At 36.8% G+C, this 18,168-nt stretch overlaps 1 protein-coding gene across 50 annotated transcripts in view; it reads left to right on the forward strand.

The window, feature by feature from the left end:
• Positions 1-18,168, forward strand: part of ADD3 (adducin 3) — a 130,198-nt gene that overhangs the window by 63,186 nt on the left and 48,844 nt on the right. For 2 of the 50 annotated variants that reach the window (XM_009010256.5, XM_035269050.3), the window contains exon 1: positions 10,659-10,733. The exons of the other annotated variants lie outside the window; for them this stretch is intronic. The gene's annotated coding sequence lies outside the window, so the exon portion shown is untranslated. Of the gene's footprint in view, positions 1-10,658; positions 10,734-18,168 lie in introns of those variants that run through there. 50 annotated transcript variants of the gene reach the window in all.

The following is an 18,168-nucleotide window of genomic DNA, read 5'->3' on the forward strand; positions in this document are numbered from 1 at the left end:
ATCCCTCTGTTTCCTCTTCAGGAACTTTGGTATGTTGGACTTTATTAAAGTCTCTTAGTGTCTCTCTCTCAGCCTCTCTCTCTCTCTCTCTCTCTCTTTTTTTTTTTTTTTTTTTTGAGACAGAGTCTCACTCTGTTGCCCAGGCTGGGGTGCAGTGGCTCGATCTTGGCTCATTGCAACCTCCACCTTCCAGGTTCAAACCATCCTCCTACCTCAGTCACCTGAGTAGCTAGGATTACAGGTGTGTGCCACCATGCCTAGCTAATTTTTGTATTTTTAGTAGAGACAGAGTTTCCCCATTTTGGCCAGGCTGGTCTCGAACTCCTGACCTTAAGTGATCCACCTACCTCAGCCTCCCAAAGTGGGATTACAGGTGGGATCTCTTTTGCATATTCTGTTTCTTTGTCTTTCTGTACTTCAGTTGGGCTGGTTTTTTCAAGTCTGTATTCCAGTTTACTTTTTTTCTAGTTAGGTCTCATGTATTGTTTAATCCATTAATTTTTTTCTGATTATTCAGTAGTCCTTAACATTTGCTGGTCTTATAGCATCTTCCTTTCTCATGCTTTTAATTTTACCTTTAAAGATTTCAAATGTTACAAAAATATTTATATTCTGTTTAATTATTTCATTGTCTGTACTTCTTGGGTATGGGATGGGGTTGTCAGACTCTCTGTTTCTGCTCACTTTTGTTGAAGGCGGTTTGTTCACTCATGTGCTTTATACTTTTCAGTTTGGAAGTTGGCAGGCTTTTATCTGTGGGAATCCTTAGGCAGCCTGTTTTGAGGGCACCTTTCTCCAGGTAGGATTTATGTTTCCTTTTGCCAGGTGTCTCAGGTTGCTACCAGCTTAAGACCACTTCATGTTTCTCTCTTGGCTTAGGCTTTTCTGGACCATGCTGGTGTATAAACCCAAATCCCAAATCTTTATGAGTGTAGGTCTGTTGTTGCAGATTAGCAAGGGAGACTTTTTCCATTTAGCATTCTGGAAAGACACCGCTTTTTGATTTGAGTGTTTAACTCTCTCTGTTAAGGGATAGATTTTTTTTTTCTTTTTGGTCAACCCTTCAACATTCTGGCTTTTTGTGGGATTCTCTGTAACAACTCCCCACCTTATAGAAGGAACTTTTTATCTAACCCACAACTTGTGACTTGAAGAAAACCTGGTTTCTAATTATTGACTGTGACTCAGAAATTCTTTTGTAAATTGTAAACAGCTTATATTTCTTTGAGACATAATTGTCTAGAATTTTAGAAATTCTGAAATAAGAGTTTTTCCATCAGCATTTCTTACTAATGGTATGATCTACATAATGACATTACATTGAGAGAGGTCTGTATATTTAGATCCCTCTTTTGAACTCTAGCTGTAAATTTTTGTTTACAAACTGATGAGCCAAAATGTTAAAGCTACACTTGGTTGCTCTGTTCTGACTATGTTAAGAACACTGGTCCAAGTGCACTGATCGCTTTCTGATTTAGCAAGCACACTTCAACTTCTATCATGGTGAAAGTAAATGCTTGTTAAATGTACAGTGTCTTTTAAAAAAATTCGTGTAGAGTTATTAATGCTTAGAATCAGTAGATTTGATAAATTGTCTACAGAAAACTTGAAATACCTCACTTACTTTTTAAAGTTTCATTTCCTAGAGCTCGGTAAAGGCAGTAACTGTTAAACTTGAATAAAGTAATTTGCATCTGGAAGAAAGCCTTTCTAAAATTTTCTTATAGTTTCTAGCCACATGATTGAAAAATATAGTAAATGTATATTATGTTTTCATTTCCAGTTTTTTTAAACTTTAAAGCAACTTCAAAGATGCTAACTTGGGCCTTCTTTCTTCCTTCCGCCTCCCCTTTTTATTTAAAGCATCATGTCGTTTATTATGTTGGACCAGCAGGAATGAGTTTAAAGGGGTTGAGAACTGTTTCAGATTAATAACTTGGAAATGGCCCACAGGCGTCACAGTATTGCTTATCTTGGAGTAAGTTTTAAGAACACAGTCATTGAGAATTATTTCTATAAGCTGCCAAATTTAAAGTTGGAGGAAGGAAAACCTTACACTGATCCACAAAATTGCTGTCAGTGTACTTCATGGGGGTCTTGTAGTTTGAAGGATGGCATAGTCCACAGGATAAAAAGCTTCATCCTGACAGTTAATAAGTAATGTTCTGTGTTTACATAGAGTTTATATTTCTTTCCTCAAAGTTCTCAGTTTTTTATTTTCTTGTATAAGGTATACATTGCCTTTCTAAAATACTAGCAATACTAGATTATTTTTGCTTTGACTTGCTTTGTTTTTTCATATTCCTATGAATGGTTTAGTTGTTACTTCTTTAATATTTTTTAAAGTGATAGGTATTTATTCTAACTTTCTCTATACTGGAAAAACACCCCCTATTTTTCCTTCCCCCATTTACAGGATTGTGCAACCTTTCAGTTAAACAAAACCAAAATTGTTCACTTGCTCAGTGTTCCACCCCCTTGAAATAAGCCACATAGCTCTCTGTGGGTGTGGCCTGATCTCTTTGGCTGCCACAGTTACTTGATCGCCTTATCTCGTATCACCCTTTGCTCCCTATATTGTCTCTTTATCTGCTTGCTTAGCTCCCCTTCTTCCCCTTCCACCCAGTTTTTGTACTCCTCCTGTCACCTTCCTTCTCAGAAGCTTTTCCACCCACCTCCTTTTCTCTGAATATTCTGAGGAAGTTAGTTGGCCCTCCATTTCTGAGGGTTTCACATTATAAGATTCAACCAACCGCAGATTAAAGATTTGAATAAAAATGCAGAATACCAACTATTTACATAGCATTTACATTGTATTAGGCATTATAAGTAATCTAGAGATAACTTAAAAGTATACAGGAGGGAGTACAGAGGTTTTTTTGCAAATACCGCTCCATTTTATATCAGAGACTTGAGCATCATGGATTTTGGTGGCCATGGGAGGTCCTGGAACCAATCCCTGTTGAATACCCAGGGACAGCTGTGCGTATACACTGTCCAAAGAATTCATCGAGGATTTCCTACTCCAGGATTAAACCTCTGAACTGAACATTTTGAAAGGCAAGAGGGTTTTTTCTTTTTTGTCAAAGTTTAGATGTTGTAGGTGTGAATTCACTAGTATAAAGTACTGATGGCCCTTGCTTTATGTAAAGTATGTGCTCCTAAAATGTTGGCTCATTTCTACAATCCCAACAGTTCAGGAGGCTGAGGGAGCTGGATCGCTTGAGCGCAGGAGTTTGAGACTAGCCTGGGCAACATGGTGAAACCTCATCTCTGCAAAAAAAAAAAAAAATAGCTGGGCTTGGTGGTGCAAGCCTGTGGTCCCAGCTACTCAGGAGGCTGAGCTGGGAGGATCGTTTGAGCCTGGAGGGGTTGGGGCTGCAGTGAGCCATGATCATGCTACTGCATCCAGCCTGGGCAACAGATGGGACCCTGTCATAAAACAAAACAAAACAAAACAAAAAAGTTGCCTGTATCTCAGTATAACAGGGTTAAATGCAGGGGAGATTACTGATTAAAAGAACATGGCAAGGAATCTTTAAAGAATTTACATAAGTTACCTTAATTTCTCCGTTTTAAAGTGTTTTTCCTCTCAGGTTGTCATGATCGTATATGCTATAAATGATCTGCATATTCTTCTTGATAAAAATGGAAGATTTGTTATTTATGTGTACTTCCATGTAGAATAATCTTAAACATTAATCCTGTGGCATTTTCTCATCAATAATAAGTTGATCAAAATAAGTGACCTAGTCTCAGCAATTTAACATATCCCTTTCACCTTTAAATGTATATTTCATTACCTTAGCCCATTTTTCAGTCCAAAAAAAGTAACCTTTCTCATATATCAACAACTTTCTGGGCCAGTGGGCCTTAGAACTTCAGTGCCTTACAAAACATAATGCTTATTGGTTGTGGTGGCTTGTTTTCCTTCCCACCCTCTCCCATTAAATCTGCCTTGCTTATACCTGAGGCCTTTAAAGATTTGAGCCCATAGGGTATAGTATACTGTAGTGCCTGTTGACATGGAATTTGTTTATTGACCTTAGTATTAACCTAGAACATTCTTATGCCTCTTTTCATGGTGATGTGATGTCAGATTACAGTTTGACTGGCTTTCAAGATCATTGGTCTTAATTATTTCTAAGTCACTGGTTAGTAAGAACAAGCATTGTTTAAGAAAGAATATAAATGGCTTTTGAGTTTCTTAGTATGCAAGTCAGAAGATTAGAGTGAAAGCAAAAGCACATGACACAAAACTGTGTGGTTTGCTAATAGATTGTAGGCTTCCTGTAGCTTAAATTATACAAACCACTGTAAACTGTTACCCAGTGAAAATTTTGATTTCCCTTTTGTAAGTTGTAATCTGTGATAGTTTTATTTAAAGTAAAGCCATATGTTAAAAGTTTATTAAAACATATATTGTCTTTTCAATATCTTTCTCCTCTTCACCCTGTATATACTCATTCTTTTTAGATGAAGCTCCAGTGTAACTGCCCCTGTAACCTTTCAAATATGCTCCTTTCTCTGAAGCTGTAGGATATCTATTATAACAATAACAGACTGTGCTACAATGATCTCTCCTCCCCTGTCCCAACCCACTAAATTGCTAGTATTTTAAGGTCAGAGGCAATGTCTCATTCATTTCTTACATTTTCCACCATGCTCCCTGTTCAATTGTAGAATGTAATAGTTGGGGAATGAATTAATAGAATAAGTGTCTTTAAGGAGAAAGTAGAAAAGAAATATTTTGTGAATTGATTTACCAACTTAGAATGTAAATGGATTTTAAAAATCTAAAATCAGATTATATGATCAGTACAGGTGTAGATTGCAGAAAATAAGCTGATATTCTGCACTTTAGTAATGTTTGGGGGCAGTACGTATGAGTCTATAAACTGAATTCCTCTAAAGTGTAAAGAAGAGTTATATTTACGGACCAGTTTTGGTTTTGTTTTCGTTATACCTTCTATCATGCTACTGAATATAGATAGATGGCAAATCTATCAACCATTGATTGGAAAAACACATTAAGATACTTTAATGCAAGCAGAGTAATGTGGAGGTGGAAGGATAAAGATTGGGGGGTGGGGGTGCTGATATCCAAACCTGTCTCCCGCCCTGTCTTGGAAAAAGCTTACATATTGTATTTGAGGACCTTAAAGCATTAATTTTAGAGGATAGGATGTGGCTCTTGTCATATGTAGGCAGCACAAGTTCTAGAGCTAGATCTGATAAGCTGAGATTGTTAGTAGGCCTACACATCGTGGTGGGTTTTTTTTTTTTTTTTGGCCAGCTTTGCCTCCTACCTGTCTGACAGCAGTGTTGAAGCTAAGTGCTTGAATTGTATTTGGAGGATAATTTTTAAAAACATTATTGATGAATACTTAAATTTCCCAAGATAAAAAAAAAATTGGGGAATGGCTTTTACTGGGTAAAGTATTTGAAATGTAAAACATATTTTTCCAAGTAAAGACATGTCTCATAGTTGGAAAAAGCAATTAAATGCCTACAGAGCCCCATATCTTTAAATGCAACAGCTCAAAGCAAAAGTAACATTTTTAACAAATTGCAGGGGAGAGGGTTTCAGTCCAACAAGATAAAAAGGGTCTAAGGTCTGCTATAGAACATTGCTATAATCAACCATAATGTATACTTAAATTTAAGAGGGTAGACCTCATGTTAAGTATTCTTACCACAGTTAAAAATAAAAGTTATACCTCATAGATTTAGAACATAAAACAAATTGCATGTGTCATGAATATTTCATTTTATTTTTACTTGTTTTCTATCCAGTTTTAGAACTTTTTCCCAAAGCAGAAATTATTCATGATTGCAGGTTTTTTAGTAGCACGAATAGATTTATTCTTCACTTTTCTGTGCTTTTTTTCTTGTACATTTAGGCTGCCTTCACAAGGTGTTAATAAAATGCATAGTTTTCAAAAGTAGTATGCCATCAATAGAGTCAAAGCCATATCATGTCTTTCTACCTCAAGTTTGGCAACCTTGAAGATGTATACAGCCTCACTAGTTTGGTTAATTTTTGTTTTAAATGGGAATCATGCCTAATCTTTAGACCTAATGACTTACTGAATTTCAACCTCAGCTTTAATAAGCTAAACTTGTCAATCATTGTAGGTTATGCCGTCTACATTTTTTTATCCAGAAAAAACCTGTTTTGAACATTAACCATATTTTACTTATCCCCAGCCTTGCCTTTTCTATAATTCTTTCTTTTTAAATCCTAGATTATCTATTTTAACAAAAATAACCATCTATCAAATATTAAATAGGCAAGGGACAGTATTCATTTACTATATATAGTATATTTTAAACTCCTTTTTTAAACCCTGGTCTAGGTCCTGAAGGGCCCTGCCCTCAAGTTGCACACTGCACGTCTGAGAAGTCTACCCAGGGAATAGACAGTTGTCCATGTAAGGAGTGCTATGTTGGAAGTAAACCAGAGGGTTTCAGGACTTGAGGCTTTAAACTTCTGGATAGAAGCCTGTAGGAGGCTTTCCTTCACAAATCCATCTTTGCAAGGGAGGCTAAACCAGGGCATTCCTCACATAGGAAATTATAGAATGTAGTGAGAGATGCCTGCAGACAACCATTGCATTTCTTGGATAGGTTCTCATTATCTTCCAAAGTGTGAACACCATGGTCAGCATTTTTATCAGAGAATTATCTATGTGGTATTATCTCACTTGTGAGAACAGTTACTTGGGGGGACAAAAGCTGTGAGAGAGTAAGAGCTACTTTTGAGCTGCCCTCCTGCAGTTCAAGGGACATCTCTGAATTATAACTCTAGGATGGCAGACTGTTCCATGAAGCTTCCTCCTACATAGAACTCATACAATTCCAGCACCTTGGCTTTGGTTTACCTTTTATCCAGGCCTTTCTTTCTCACTTGAGTTTTACTCCCTCAGCTGAATCCCACAACAGTGTGAGTTTTGTTTAACCTAGAACCACCATAGTGTGTGTAAAATTGGCCTATTATGAAAATCACCGGGAATGGATGAAAAATCACTACTTGATTTATCTCCATTGCCGTTAGTTGTATGACCTTATTTGCTTAACTTCTTTGAGTTTTAGTTTTCTTGTCTGTAAAGGAGGCATAATAATAGTACTACCAATAGGGTTGCTGTGAGAAGTACACAGAATCAGTATGCAAAGTGTGCTGCGTAGCAGTCTGAATTATTCCAGCGGCACTTTAACTGCTTAGCAGCATTTAGATCTCTGAGGACACACAAGTTTGCACAGTTTTCAATCTTTTTACTGTTTCGTGCATTTTGCTCTGATTATCTTCTTGCCCCCTGTTTTTCTGTCATTTTGCTTTCCTTTTTGAAGAGTGTTCATCCTTAGTTGTTTTGTTTTTATCATAACTAAATGCCGATTACCTAGGCATAACCATTCAGTACTTATGGATAGTTTCAGTGGGCTAAGCTCTTAAGCTCTGTGCTATGTGTTGGGATACAAAGGTGCTCCCAAATGATTAGAGGAACCCATGGAAGCAACCAGTTTCCCACCCCAGCCTTTAGTGAGACTAACATGGGTTTAAGTAACCTTTTTTAAACAGTTTAGACAGACCTTTTTTTTCCTTAGCCAACCTTGTAGTAGATGGGGAGATTCCTTCCCATAGACATTTCAAGCTAGATTGAATGTCCCACAGAGTTGAAGCTTGCCAAGCAAAGCTCATCTCTGTAGTTCTTTTAAGTCACTAATAGTTATACCATATTTCCAGAAGTTAGTGTCACCATCAACCAAAGATTAAACTTCTCTCCCCTACTCTCCCATCCTAATATATCCTTGACTAGATGATGTTTGTTCAAAAGGAAAAGCCCTTTTCTTTGGTTTTGTGCTTTGTTTTTAGTTTACCACATGTTTGAGATGCATAGTAGTTCCTTAACCAATCAAACTTCGTGCCTTCAGGATTCATAGCACTTCAGTTGGAGACAGCTTATCACTGTACTCTTTTGATTTCTGGCTCTTGAAAGCATCTTCATTTGAAAGCTTATGGAATGTTTCTTTCACTCCCCTATTTGGAATACACAGTTTGTCTTCTCTTCATTGATCAAGCCCTGGACCTTAGTGGTGCCCAGAGTAAGTGTCCTATCTATATTGTATTTGAGAATGTACAGGCATTAGGAACGTGTGAACTCTTGTGCAGCTGATGTTGATTGGAGGGCAAAAGGGGAAGGGGAAGGCCCTTAGGACAATGAAGTCAGTCATGGGGCCACCTCATTTCCTCTTTATTTTTTTTAAACAAAGCTAAAATATGTTTTCAATTATTTTGTTTTTAAAATGCCATCTTTCTCTTTGCTCTAACTTTTGTAGCAATAACTAATCACAAGTCATTTTATGTACCTAAAATACAATATGACAAAATGACATTTTACAAAATTTAAATGAAACAGATAATTGAAATAAAAGTGGAAATGGAGGACAGGGAGAGAAGGGGGATAGCATACTTCATGAGTTGCAAACAACCCCATACTTTAGTTGTTAAGCCTCTGGCACTCACTATTTTTATTTAAAATCCACAAAACTGAGGTGGTGGGGGTGGGGGAGAATTTTCATTGCTTGGAAGTTACCCTAGAAGATTGGATCTGTAAATTTACATAAATCTCTGAAACAGGCGTGTATATGAGTGCCAAATAATATCTGGACTAACCAAGAAAAACTTGCTTTTCTGCATGACTGTCGTGAAAGCATTGGTTCCCAACAACTTTCACATTTATAAGGATTCTTTAAAGGGACTAACTACACATTGGGCAAGTAGCTGTGTAGTCCAGAGTATTGGCTGGATTTAACATACTGAGGGCATGTGGATTCCTAAGAATGTCGCACCTTGTCTATGCCAATAAATCAGAGTGTGTATTCTTGATACTAAATCTGATATCATTGGCAGATTTTCTCCTTTATTGGAAGGGTAATATTCAGAAGGGAGAATATTTTTTTATGTATTTTGCTCTTTCTGTGATTGGGGTGTTTTTATGGTTTGGTTTTTTTTTTTTTTTTAAGCTATGAAATAATACTGGCAAGTCCCGAAAACTAGATCTGGATTTCATTTTGTCTCTTCAACTCTGTGTGATCTTGTGCACATTCCTGACATGTTACAAACAGCTTGTGTCTCTGAATGTGCAGTATCAATTTTCAGTGGTGAAAGACCCAAAAGGAAACAGACTGATTCTTCCATGCACAAACAGCTGGGCAGTTGTGGATGGAATTAATTGCTGATATATATTGGCTGTGTTTCTCTTCTCTTGTCATTTCCTTTGCAGCTGTGAAAGTGAAGTTTGACTTGAAAACACATTCTGCCAGTGTAAATCCAAGAAGTATCAAGACAGGATTCTTCTAATATAATAACCAACTGGTAACTTTGAATTGTTAGTTTGAGGGGGGAGATGAAGAAGAGCCAAGAGATGGAAGCAGGTGATTCATAATTACATTGAAGCTTGAAAAATAAATCAGGCAGTTGGATTATGAGAGGAGTGTGTTGGAATGGTTAATTTATCAAGTGGTGAGAGTGACCTCATAATCCAACAAAGGCAGGATCAATCAGCAGTCCCTCACTAGGGTCCTGAGAGGACATTCTAGGCTATCTCTCAAAATACGGAGATGTTCAGTACTCGTAATATGACAATATGCATCATTAAAAATAATATTTTCCTGGTCTTCTCTCAAAGCCTTTTCCATTGTTCATTTTAAATTCTTTGTAAACAATTATATGGTTTTTTTAATATGCTTATTTTCTCAAACTTGATTTTATGATTATAGGAATTCAATTAAAAATAACTCTTGGTTATGTGTCTGAATATGCATATACAGAAAATAGTATTGGTTAAAATCGCTTTAAATAATTATCAGATGTTTGGTAATAGCTTCAAAAACTGATAAATTATTTTAGATCCTGAAATATATACAGTATTTATACATCCCATAGAAAACTTTTTAAAATAAAATCCCTACACTATTATTGAAAAAGTGGATGATTACAAAATTTTTAAAAGTATGGTGTGCATAACAAATAATTTTCCCTTTAAATGTACATTTCAATATTCCATCAAAGCAAGTCCATAAATGACATCTGATTTTGAAAGGAACTATTGCTAGTTGATAATAAAATATTTTTATTGTTTGTGCATTGCTAGGAGAACTAGAGCACTGGTGAGGAGAGAAAGTAGGTAATTTGTGTTCATGTTCAGGACCCCTGGAAACAGGCTGAAGTAATGTTTTAGAATGAGCAATGCTTCTGACACCTTGAGATATGTAAAAGCTGCTGTTGCTAAACTTAGAAGTTGGCATGGTTGGACTTCCTTTATAGTACTCCACTTCCATCTAGCACTCTTGGTTGAACTGTGTGATCTGTCTTGCATTTTATCTTGACTTTCTTCACAAACAAGAAATGAGATATATTTTACTTCAAGGCAGGAAAGCTGATCTACAAACATGAACTCCCCCCTTCCACACACACGCTTTTTTAGGAGGATTAGCCAATTAATTGTGACTCTGAGGCTCTGAAAACTGTGTGGCAATATTAATGTGCAGTTTGTTCTCACTGAAGTCTGCCTGGGTGTGTTGTTTCCCCCAGAGTGAGCTCCACCCTTGTTCTAACCACATTGAGTGTGGATATCTTGCTCTTTAAAACAAAGTTCACTTTTGGGACAGCATTGCATCAGAATTGCCACACAAAAACCAGCTTAAGAAATGTACAGCACTTCAATTTTTTTGTAAGTAATGGATTGCCTATTGTAATACTGATAGCTCACAGCTTAAGGGGAAACACAGATAAGATAGATGGTTGGTTTTGTGCCTGCTGCTAGTAACATGCAGTGTTTTTCTTTAGGAGGAGGCTGTGGCTTTATCACTCAACCAGGGTTTTTTTTTTTTTTCTTTTAGTTCACTCATCTGCTTTTATTATTTTTTTCCCTTTCTTAAACAGTTTACTGAATTTTTTTTAACTATTTGGGGGATGACATTGATGGTTCAAAAGAAGGAAAATACTAGTATTCTCCCAAATGTGCTAGTTATTTAACTTAAAAATGCTTGAAGGTAGTGTTTTGTACTGAATTTATTGAACCCATTAAGAGCTTAATCTGGCAATACTGTGTTTCGAGACATCGTGACATGAACTTTGTGTGTAAGAGTGGGTACATTGAATTAAAAAGGCAGCATCTAAAGAGCCTTTTATTTCTGTCATAATGATGCTTTGTCCCATTGCTGTTGGGTATTTGTCAGAAGAGTTGGGGCAGGCTGCAGCCCAAAGTTCTGTTCCATGCCTCATCAGTTCCGTGCCTCTGTGTTCTTTCTAGAGTTTGTGACGTGAGTGGTGAGTTGAACTATAGGAGAATTATTGTTGTTCATTGAGGTCCATGTTCAGCAATTTTTTTCTTTGCGACTGGGGTCTGTCTGACCTCTTTTCCCTCACATAATAAGTTTCTGTTTGTACCTGAGTTTTAAATGCCTGTGGAGTGTTTAATTATGCACTGACTGAAGTGGGCCTGTGGAGGAGGCTGTGCTCTGTGTTGTCTGTACTCTCTGGGGTGTGGTCGTGTGTACTCTTTGGGTAGACACTCATTTGGTGCAAGCAAGTTGAACAACTGCCTCCGTTGAAATCAAAGCTGAATGTTGAAAATGGCTAATTTCTGTAAAGCTTGCAGGGGTGACATTGTGTCATACATTTTGGACTAAGACTTCTTAGCATCTCCTTGCTTCAGCTTCCCTTTTTTACTTGCTAGTAATTGGATTTAGCTGTCTTCTAGCTTCACAAGGATGTAAGAATAAAGTACAGGTATGTATCATAGCAAAAAGTACTAGCCTGGGAATCAAGAGAGACTAGTACTCTTTGGACATGAGTTTCTTCACCTATACAATTAGGAATTTGAGTTAGCTTCCTCTAAGGTCTTTTCCAGCTTTGAGTACACTAATTTTCTTTGTAAAGACACATGATTATTCCACAAGTGCTAAAGGGAATATACTAGAATTGAGAAAAAAAAAATGTTTGGATGTTACCTCAATCATTCTTTAAATGACATGAAAACTACAGCTTTACTTTAAGTTGTGTCTATCAGGAATTTTGAAATTTAGTTTTTAATGTCTGAATAGTATATTCAGCTATATAAATCATATAATCACCAAGAAAATACATTTTCATGTTGAAATTAGGCCAACCTCCTGCCACAAGTGTTTACGTAGACCTTCCGTTAAACATTGGCTACTCAGTGTACGACTATTCGTTGTGTAGCCTTGGGTAAGTGGCTTTCAAACTTTTTTCCAATATATTTTGTATCATAACCCAATCATGACACACACATCTACCACTTTAAATCTCTGAAATAAATTTCTCTTACAACCCAGAAAACACTGCTATTTTCTGTTCTGTTTCATTTCAAAAAATATTGGTTACAATGTACTGTCCCTTTGAACTCTGGAACAATAAACTTCGACTTCTACAGTTGTGCTGGAGCAAAGCTTGCCAAGGAATTTGCTGTTAAATATTGGAATTAGAGGATTTTTAAATAGATTTTTATTTGAAACTTTAATAGAAAATTATAGTTAATATCTCCAGTAATACCCTTTTCCTGAGTGAGAACATAATACAAAGAAAATGGAATATTTTTTACCAAGCCCTGTCCATCTGTCCCTCAGTCTCTTCCCATTTACTGCAGTCTGCTATACAAGCTTTGTCTTATTTATGGACATCCCATTAGTGAGAACTAATACACATACCATGACATGAAAAGCACGGAGAAGGCTCTTCTAGAGAACTAGATGTAATGTGTCATGTAGATTAGATATAGACTGTCAAATTACCATTGATAAACCCCTTCTTTATCTTCATCACCAGAGAGTTGTCTCCCAGGGCTCTGCAGAATTTCCTTTCTCTGCTTTAACATACTTTTAAAAGGTAATTTTATTTAAAAATGCATATGGCAGAGATGAAATAATTCAAAGGGGCATATGACAAAATGTTTTTCCCACCCTAATCCCTCAGCTCCATTCTCCAGAGGGAAATTATTTTTCAAAAAAAATTTTGATGGGAAAGAGAGAGGCAGAGAGAGAGGAGTGTATACACTACCTGTGAGAACTACCGGGACATCTGAACATCTTTTTAATACATGTAAAATTATACCATGCATACCATTATGTATCTACTTCATTCTTTTTTTTTTTTTAGACAGAGTCTCGCCCTGTCACCAGGATGGAGTATAGTGGCGTGATCTTGGCTCACTGCAACCTTCGTCTTCTGGGTTTAAGTGATTCTCTTGCCTTACCCTCCCGAGTATCTGGGATTACAGGCATGTGCCACCTGGCTAATTTTTGTAATTTTAGAGAGATGGGGTTTCACCACATTGGCCAGGTTGGTCTCAAACTCCTGACCTCAAGTGATTCACTCACCTCAGCCTCCCAAAATGCTGGGATTACAGGTGTGAGCCACTGCGCCCAGCCTACTTCATTCTTTTTAATGGCTTTATAGTACTTTATTGTGTGGGTGGATGTCCTATAACTCAGTTATTCCTCTTTTGATAGATATTCGGATTCTTTCCAAGTTTGTCCCCATCCCCTTTCCATCAGACACACACTATCAGTCTTCTCCTGCCTCCATTTTGGGACAGAACCCAGAACATGGGTCCTATAAAGAAGACATAATAGTGCTGTCTAGAAATGGAAAAATCCCTCATAGGCCACACTATCCCAGGCATTCATGGGTGGATAAGAACTGCCCCAGGAGGAAGTCATTTTTCAGCAGAACGGTGAAAGAATATTGAGTTCAAAGTTGGATAAGTTGGGTGTGGGATTGGGTGGGTCACCAGACCTCCTCAGTCCTCAGTTTTACCATCTATAAAATGAGAGGTTGAAATAGGTGAGTTTTAATGTCCCTTCCAACTTCAATATTTATGTAGTTTTTTTGTTGGAATATTGATTTAAGCTGTATAACCCAAATTATATGAAGTTTCTCGTATTTAAATTAAAAACATCTTTTGTATATATTGTGTGGTCTGTAATTTATTTGACCTGCCATATGGCCTAAGCTATTTTAAACTTTAAGAACGTAAAAAAGGGAAGTTGAATACCATTCTATATTTTACATAAACTAGCCTTTTCTAAAAAATCAATTTCAAAAGTATAAAACCCATTCCAGAATTAAAACCAAATCCTGTTTATCAAGTTTGAATACTTGAATAGAAGATTGTGAGGTTATATTTGTTTTTAAAATGGATCCTTATAATTTTCAGTTAGTCCAACCATCAGAAATAATCCTAGGGCTTTGAAACTTGCCTTCAGATTTCTTGTTTAAACTGTTTGCACATTCTAGCCCTTTAATCCATCTCCTTGTTTCGTTAAATGCTAAAACTGACATTACTTAATATAACTAAAGTTTTCTGATTTGGTGCTGAGAAAGCTGCCTTAGAGGTGCACTATATCCTGCCAGCAAAGTTACAAAGTTACACAGCCAAGTTATAAAGTAACAAAGGCAGTGATTTTTGCTGCATCACACATAGGATGTTTTGCACTGCTTAGCATTGCCTGTTTGACAATTTTAGTCTCATAATTCAATCAAATGACAGCTGTTCGAAAGACAAAATGACATAAGAACTTCACTTGATTTGGGTAATTACAACTGGAAGATAAAGACATTTTTTTGGCCAGAAGGTAGGAGAGTTTGTATGTTTGTGTGGTGGTTACCTTAGCTTCTTGGTAGAAGGCTTAATATACCTTAAATATACTTTTCTATAATCTGTGATATTATTTATTATTCAAGTAATGCTGGATAATTATTAGTATTCCTTGTTAATTTTCATATATGTTTTTTGACATACAGTTCCACTTAGCAAAATCTATCAAAACCTCCTAACAGCCAAGCACTGCATTAAATGCTTGGGAGTACCTAGGTAACTCAGTCTCACTCAGAATCTACTAAAATGACAACTGCTCCTGTTTCTTCCTTTGTTGGAGTTTTCTAATATCACTGGTGATTGGAACTTGGCAAAAAAGTTATTTAATGTATAGAAACAATGAAAACAAAGTATGTTTTCAGTGTTGAAAAAGGAGGCCTTAATGTCTTATTAGTACAGTGTCTGTTATTTTGGCGGCACTCTTCTGTATGAGGGTCTGCTGGTGACATCAATTTCTCACTAATTGAACTCTAAATGAAATAAGTAATGCTATGGTGCTTGGACTAATTAATTGAGCCTGAATTTTTGTCTACTAAAATATATCTGACGTATGAAGGTCTGTTGCAATTATTGTGCTTCATATATTATGATTTTTTAAAAATGGCTTATATGCAGCCACACTTGAAAATGGTCACACTCTGTTTTGAAGATAGATCCTGATAGCTTTGTCAAATTACCCCATCCATTGTGGCATGTATAACTAAGGAAATGCTTCATAGTTAGAAATACACAGGATGCTGCTGTCTACAGGATGTTGAACAAACTTTGTCTAAAGCATTTGAAGTCATTTTAGGAAAACAGTCCTATGGTTGCAAAATCAGTCAAATAGATTGTAGTTTGAGCTGAAACAGACATTTTAAACGAGAGGGGGGAAGTCTCATTATCGTGGTCTGTTATGCAGTCCCAAAAGGGGCCGGTGTTTCTCCTTTGGAACCCAGCATTTGGCTAGGGTCCTGTGACACACAGTGGGCATTCACTTCCTATCAGGAAATGATGTTTTTCAATGTATTATCTTGTTGAGACAACCACAGTGAACAATAGGCTATTAATGTTTTAGAACAACAAGTGTCATGACTAAGCCAATATTTGCTTTGTTTTGAGTATCATTCTTAAAAAAAAAGAGCTTTGGCTGCGCTTCAGAATACATTTGACCATCATCATGACAGTTAAAAAGATCAGGAAAAAAAAATGCTTTAATAGTGGTGATGACCTTTTGCAGGCTTACTCTGCACACTTCTGTCCTTAGACAAGAATGAATTATTTTAAACATACCTTTTGAGCATGAAAAATGTTCATTTAAAGGCCTATTTTGGGCCGGGCGCAGTGGCTCACACCTATAATCCCAGGACTTTGGGAGGCCGAGGCAGGCATATCATGAGGTCAAGAGATTGAGACCATCCTGGCCAACATGGTGAAACCCTGTCTCTACTAAAAATACAAAAATTAACCAGGAGTGGTGGCACACACCTGTAGGGCCAGCTACTGGGGAGACTGAGGCCAAAGGGTCACTTAAACCTGGGAGGCGGAGGTTGCAGTGAGCCAAGACTGTGCCACTGTGCTCCAGCCTGGCGACTGAGCAAGACTCTGTCTCAGGGGAAAAAAAAAGGCCTATTTAGAGTTTTGGAAGCCACAAATTCAGGTTCTCCTATAAAACATTAAACTGTCTTACAAGTTAGCTTATTTGGTTTACTTCTTTCCACAATTATTAATAAACTGGAAAGTCCTTAAGGGCAGGAATCGGAGGTGTGCCTTCTGTAGTCTTTATAACCTTTTCCTAACACCAGAATTAGCATTTGCTGATTGACTGGATCAGTAGTTTCTTTGGTGTTTGAAGATAACATTTTTGTAGCATTATTTGTACCTGGTCTCAAAACAAAATGTGGCGGTAAGTATGGATTTTTGGAAATGACATTTTTTAATGTATGTATATACTTACTTATTTTAAACACATCCAGATACTGATAATGCCCTTCTCATACCTTCCCACTTTTTTTGTGTAATTACTTTTCAGTCAGCTTAAGACACTTCATATGCAGGTCACAATATTCATAACCTCAACCATCTTGGATATTTGGCCAGTCTTATCAAAGCACGAATAGCCCAGCTTTCAAAGTTTGCTCTAGATTCCCTGTCCTGGTTTATTCTAACACAAGTAGAGAATGGGGGTATTATGAGTCAAGAGCCTTACTCACCTCACTGAGTTAATAAACCCTTATTGAGTAACTCTAAGTGGACAGTAAAGAAAGGAAAAAGTGTTGACCCAGTTGGAGCCCAAAGACATACTCAAATAATTAAAAGGCAATACAGACTATGACAGAGTGCTTTGAACGCTAAGGTTGTGGGGAGGGGTAAGATGGAGGAGCTTAGGGAAGTCACTGTGGAAGGAGTTGGCTTTTGAACAAGACTTCAAAGTATAGACAAATATTGGATGGAGAGGGGAAAACAGTCCAAATGTATAAGAAACATGGTGAGCAAAGCACCAATCAGGGAGATGGCTTTTGTTAGGAAGAGTCATTTCCCTCTAAACCTGATCGGGATAGACTTTGAAGTCTTTCCTATCCTTTTTTCAGGGTCTGAATTTTAGAAGCCCCCAGCTGATTGCTAAGTATTTTTTAAAGATGGGACTTCCTGGATGTTTTTTTATTTCCTTGGGGGAGGGACTGAGGAAATGTTGTTTTTGGAAAACTATAGTAGTTGGCTTTGTACTTCTTTGTTGCAACCAAGGATCACAGGGTTGTAGTATTCTGACTACCCTTTAAAAGTTTAAAATAACACTTTCTAGCACTTTACAACTTGACAGAACCTTTCCTAGACAATAGAGATCAAAAGTAGACACAAAATACTTACCAAACTCTGGAGAGCGACTTAAGTTACTAAGCTCCTCATAGATAGCTTTTTATTTGACAATAAAGTACTTGATGTAGGCTTTAAGTCCAGCTAAATAGACACTACAGAGCTAAGTTGTGAGTCTAGTCTTTGTGAGGCTCGGAAAAACAAGAATCCTACTTCAAGCGGAATGTAAAAATGTAGCAAGCAATTTCAGTGGACCTTTTAGACATGTGTGAGTGGGCACAAAAAGCTGAGTCATGAATTTTACTCTTCCTAGAATACCATGGAAACTTGAAAGAAAAGCATTCTCGTTATTTTAAAATAGTAAAAATTGTTTTAGATTCTTATGGAAATAACACCAACAAAATGTTTTATGTGTTAATTATGAACACATACCTACAAACCTCTTAAAATCAAGAAATTGTAACATGAGGCATTACCTAGCTTTTTAAAAAGAAAAATATACAGTAGCACCTGAAATGTGTTTTCTTACCGACATCTTAAGTTAAATAAATTTCTAAGTGCAGTTTGTTTTAAATTTTTCTTATATCTACAAATCATATGGTCTACAGTCTTATATATCTCATTCTAATCTAGATAATAGGCAAAGTATTGGATAAGATAAATTGAGGGACTTGGACACATCACTCTCTTAGGA

This window comes from Callithrix jacchus, chromosome 12 (assembly GCF_049354715.1).
Source record: "Callithrix jacchus isolate 240 chromosome 12, calJac240_pri, whole genome shotgun sequence".
NCBI classification, from domain to species: Eukaryota; Metazoa; Chordata; class Mammalia; order Primates; family Cebidae; genus Callithrix; species Callithrix jacchus.